Consider the following 6,000-nt stretch of genomic DNA (forward strand, 5'->3'; position numbering starts at 1 on the left):
CTCTGTGCTTGCCAACAAGGGTTTCTACACCAAGTACTAGGTCATGTTTTGCTTGGGGTTCAAATACTTATATTACTCACTGAACTACAACTCAATTTATAACATTTATAATTTATTATTTAGAATTTATAACATTCACGTGATTTTTCGGAAGTTTTGGTTGATCTTCTGCCTCTATCATTTAAAATAAACCTATGATAGAAATTATAGACCCTTAATTTTTTTGTAAGCGGGCAAATTTACAAAATCTGCAGGGGATCAAATAATTATTTTCCCCATCGTATGTATACATGCCCCTTGTATACATTTAGCTGCAGGGCAAGGAATGCCTCTGTCGTTTATGGTTCGCAGTCTGCAGTGATAGATTACAGGCAGGATAGCTAATGCAGGTTCAGACTCCTTTCCAAACACACCTGAGTTCATTCCTATTGGCCACCATTAGATTTACGAAAACTAGGTAATATGAGGACCTTCTTTAATTATCCAATTACTTTGTATCCAACAGGCCCTTGTACTATGCACTTGTTGGTACATCTAAAGGAAATTGAACAGTCAGTGAGGTAGGCTTTGGATCTAACTTCAGCTACGTAGTGCGAGGGCCTGCCAGATTTGATACAAACTGAATTGTTTAGATCCGTCGTTCTATTACATAGTTTTAGTAGATCTCAAAAAGATTGTATGGATATTGTACAATCTGATTGTCTAGTGTATGGCCATCTTATCTCAAGAGGATTGGACAGAAATTGGACAATCTGAATACTATATGACCAGCTTTAGTCCCCTCTCACTATAACCTATATGATTATACTCTAACCAACTATGTTGGACGTGACATCAGAGCACTGCCAGCATCAATAATGTGTTACAAATGGCTGGAACATTGCTGCACTGTCACTGGTACACGACAATGACACTTTCAGCCTCAGATTTACAATGTCTTCAAGAGATAGAGATTCTTTAAGTTCTGCATTAGTGCATTAGAGACAATTGTACCACTTTCAAAAGAGTATTTAATAATAGAAAAGGTAAAATAGTGCAAATAAAATATCTACAGAAAAGAGGTATTGCAAAGGAATCAAAGAGACAATAAGAAAACAAAAAGGGCTTAAGAATGAAAATTCTCATCAAAGTCCTGGTTCAGGAAAGTCCAATCCATGAACAAGATAGATCAGCGGCTCTTAATTCTTGGTAGATGTTCCTTGTTTTGATGATAAAGGATAGCTGCCTAGTGTGGATGCAGCCCCTCTTTTCTGGACTTTGAGGAGGGCATTGACAGAAACGATTTGGTCAATCTCAAGATCAGAGATGTGGGCAATGGGATGTTACCACATTTGTGACCATGTAGCTGCCCTCCCTTAGATACAGTTTTATATAGGCATTAATATTTATTTATTTTATTAAAGGCACTTATATAGTGCCGTCAATTAACTCAGCGCTTTACATATATATATTGTACATTCACATCAGTCCCTCACCAACAAGGGGCATACAACCTAAGGTCCCTAACTTATATTCATACATACACATACTGGGGCCAATTTACTTACCAGCATGTCTTTAGAGTGTAGGAGGAAACCAGAGTACCTGGAGAAAACCCACGCAGACACATGTAGAACATGCAGACTCCAGGCAGGTGGTGCCATGGTTGGATTCGAACCAACGACCCTGGTACTGCCAGGCAGAAATGCTAACCATTTAGCCACTGTATTAAATATATTTAAATATCTACAGGTTGCAGCCTGGTACCTGGTATTTTTTTGTCCAGCATGTAATTTCCATTCCAGAGATACTAAACACGATACCTCTCAGATAGGTCTGTCACCCAGGAGGTAGGAGACAGCTATCTCGCCTTCTGTATATGATGGCCTAGTCCTGTGCGATCTTGATTTGTTCAGTATTTTCTTCCACATTCAAATATATAATTAATAGTTAGTTTTTATGTAGCTTGGTCCTGTCTGATTTTATGAAATATGTGTAGATTTTGAAACTGAGCTGTACAGAGGTCTGTTGCAGGTTGCTTCAGGCCTAAATGGTTTTTACGATATAATTTAACTCTGGGTAAGACATTTTATTGCATGCCATGTACGCTTAATGTATTTAATTACCCTGAGGCTCCAAGCATGACAGACTTAAAATGTTTTACAGTTTTACTATGGCTAATCCTAATTCCCTCAGTGGAAAGTGATGATAACCTTGACAGATGTTTATTGCTATTATTTCAGGAGTAATAAAAAATACTGAAGTGTTTGATCCTACAAGAAAAGATAGACAGCAATGTGTATTTGCTAACTACTCCAGTTATTTGCGATGGCGGATTAGTGTATAGGATATCTTCTTGCTTTCCTAATTACTTAAACATAGAGTAAGACTGCAATGTGTATTGAGTTAATAAGATTGAGAGGGTCTGGTGTCCTATCAATGGACTGATAAGAATGTTCCCTAATGCAGCTAAAACATTGTTGATTGTCAGATGCCTTCCTGAAGCACTTGCCCCCACAAGGGCTGCTGATTTGTGTCCCAGGTTCTTTTACCCACTAGTGCAGCAGCAGCCAGGCAAAAACTAACATTCACTCTTTTGGCTCGGTAGACAGTCTAGGGGGTTGTCTTTTTAGGGCTCATGTACACTACAGCTCCCAAACTGATGTTCAGGAGCTTTTCTGCGTTTTTTGCAGCAGCCCCTGAACTCTCCCTAATGTTTTCCTATGTGTCCATGTACACTATGTCATTTACAGGCAGTTGAGTTTACAGACTTTTTTTTGAACGCACAAAACTTGCGTTCAGGAGTAAATTTTACTGGCGTTTCAAATGCCAAACGTTTGTAAATGTGGTTAACTGCATTTATAAGCGTTTGCGGTTAGAAGCGTTTTTAACTGTTCCATGTCCAGATGCTGTCCAGAGCCTTTTTTCATCATCATAAATGCATGCAAAGCGTTTTCCATGTATTCAAATGGACCTAGTACACCAGCGCAGTCAGTTCCAGGTTTTGCGTGAAGGAAAAAATGGTAGAACGTGCTGCATTATGCTCTTGATGGGATCCATAGTGAATACAACCAGAAAAGACAGGTCATCTCAACACATACTGCTCTCTCTGCTTCTGCTCTCTCTATTTTTCTCAAAATGTCTGAAATAGTTAATTTTTTACTATTTTTCAGTGCATTCTGGGCACTTGGGAAGGTCTCCTGAGGTTATCTTTTAAAAACGCTTCTAAACCGAACGTGCATAAACATGGTATGCAAATGCAGCTACGTTTTTTAACCTACGTTTTACAGCAGTCAGTTTCCATCATTCAGAAGAGTTTTCTAAACGCCCCGTGTACATGAGCCCTTAAAGTTTATTGCAGGATAACCTGGATGAGCCGTAGGGAAGCTGTGGGATACTCCAGAACACTGAAGAAGAATGTGAGGACACTCTTCTCTTTGCAGCTACTTCTCAGAACAGTCCCTTCAGCAGTAGGACATAAAGTGGACAGCACTGGGATACCATCAGTAATGTTCTATGCAAGACAAGCCTTAATATTAGTGCACCAGGGGTTAACAGCGACAATCACTAGGGTCCTTCTCTCAGGTCTGTACTCAGTTTCCCTGGAACTTGAATGTCTCCTTCCAGACAGTCTCCTCAGTGAAACCTTCAGAGTGGATCCTTGATGAAACCCCTCTTTTAGCTCTCAAAGAATTTGCAGCAGAATAGGCCCCCCAACTATTCACAGATGGGACCTCAATGAGAGTGGCATAATCTTCAGCTGGACTACCAGGAAGGGCAGCGGCCCAATTGGTTGGAAACCTCTCCTCCTGGGGAAGAACAGGGCAGCTCTAGGTCTTATTTAGGATTATAAATGCTCACTCCCAGCCACCTGTTGGGTAGGTGCAGTGTGGTGTGGTGGGCAGTAAACACACAGAATCCCATTTTGCAAGGAACATTGTAGTATAAACATATTTCACCAGTACAAAGAGGCCTGGCAGGAAGTCTCACCCATCTAGTACCACGTACGACAGTGCAGTGGAGAGACAGTGGTCTGTCTATAAGCTCAAGGATACCAACAGCATCTGCCACAAGGAGTGGAGTGTGGCCTGGCTGGTCCATCCCAAAAGAGAAGGTTCCTGAAAACTTAGGCATAGTCCCTGCACTCTCACTACTTCGCTGGAACCTTTCTCTATCACTGTCACTGTCGCTGACAGATGGGGATTCTCTCCCTACATCAGCCACTCATATAAAGCATATCAAATCCCAGGGTCAGAGTCTTAAATAGACTCTGCTTGACCCAAGATGGCTGCCAGGGTCACACGGGTCCAGGGCATTCAATCAGATCACTGTACTGTGTGACCGAGGAAATCACAAAGAAACCCAGTTTCTCTCAACCTCCTCCCTCATCTGCATTGCTACTATGGTCGAGCACCACCTGCAGTGGAGACTACAGACTGCACCTGCCTACACACCATCTGGGCACCCTCCCCCAGGGATTGGCTGAGATGTTGTTGTGGTAAGGAGTAGTTCCAGAGAGGGATGACCATTTGTTCCAGCAGCAGTCTGTAATGAAATTGTAGTAATTTGTGAGCTGCCAAATATAAATAGATAACAATATGACGCTAATATGCTTTGGATCAGCTGCTGCAATCACTAATTTGTGGTTGTTAAACAAAATGCAAATGAAAAATATGTGTTGCGCTGCTACTTATAAGTGAAAGATAATCACCATCCCTAAAATTCCATATAGCGCATAATATAAGTATGTGAAACCAGGATATATAACACAATCTATCATGTATCCCACATAATCCACATGTGTAAGTCCTCCAGTATTCAACAGAATACTATGTGTGATCCTCCAGCTGGAAATTGTGCCTTCTTCCCCAGTGCTGTAGAATCCATTCTCTGTACACCACCACAAATCGTGAGTCTGCAATGAACCCTCACCTTCCCATATGGACCTATTTAATTAATAACAGGTCAGGAGCGCTTTATCCCCGCCAGTAGGGGATCTGAATATATGTCTCCATAAGTCTCTAGTCTCTCTCCTCCACTGCACACAGGTAATGGTAGTCACTGCTGTCAATCTGTTAGATAAAGCTCACAAGAACAAAGGTAGCCGCCACAGTGTAGTACATAAAATGCCCAATGATTTTTATTGCAATTACACTCTCATAGAGACGTTTGGTAGTAAGCCATTAAGAAGCACAGGAACTCTCAAACATCGAGCAATCCATGATGTCTCCAACACATTGGCTCTCCTGTCACCTAAGCTCCTCCCCATGCATTTCGTCACAGACCACGTGACTTCTTCAGGGACTAATTGTTTATATGGATACCGCTATCCCAGTATCATCGATAGTGTTTAACAGCTGCCATTAAGACAATACTCATTACTGCCCTCCTGTCAGGGAACAAGAAGATCGCCGCAGCGCATGAATCTGCGCATGCGCAGGATTCCGACAAGGCATACAGGCAGGCGGGCACTAAGACCCAGGCGCGCCCATCACCAATGACAGCGCCGGGCAGGCACTAGGACCCAGGTGCGCCTGTCAGCACTGGGCGGGCTATTTAAAGAGCACCTCGGTGCTGATTCAGTGCTGACTGGTCTTCAGCTTCCCCCAGTGTACTGCCTGTTTCAATACGTGTTCCTTGTTGCTGATCCGGCTTGTTCCTGACTCTGAGTACTCTCCTGTCCCTGGTTCCCGACTTTGGCTCTGATCCTGACTTTGGCTTCTCCCTCTGATTCGGTACCACGCTGCCTGACTGTTATGACCCTGGCTATCCTGCAACTCCGCTCCAGTCCTGTCTCCTGGCTGCATACCTGGCTCCGCCGTGCATCTGGCAATCCGCCAAACCTGCCTGGGCTCCTACAACTCCGCTCCAGTCATTTCTCCTGGCAGCATACCTGTCTCTGCCGTGCATCTGGCAATCCACCGAATCTGCCTGGGCTATCGCTGCAGTACCCTAAGCAACTGATACCCTGCCTACCAAGGCCATCATCCGCAAGAGCCACAAGCAGACCACTGGCGCTCT

The sequence above is a fragment of the Staurois parvus genome, unplaced genomic scaffold (genome assembly GCF_062004578.1).
Source record: "Staurois parvus isolate SC_StPar_1 unplaced genomic scaffold, SC_StPar_1.0 ptg000048l, whole genome shotgun sequence".
NCBI classification, from domain to species: Eukaryota; Metazoa; Chordata; class Amphibia; order Anura; family Ranidae; genus Staurois; species Staurois parvus.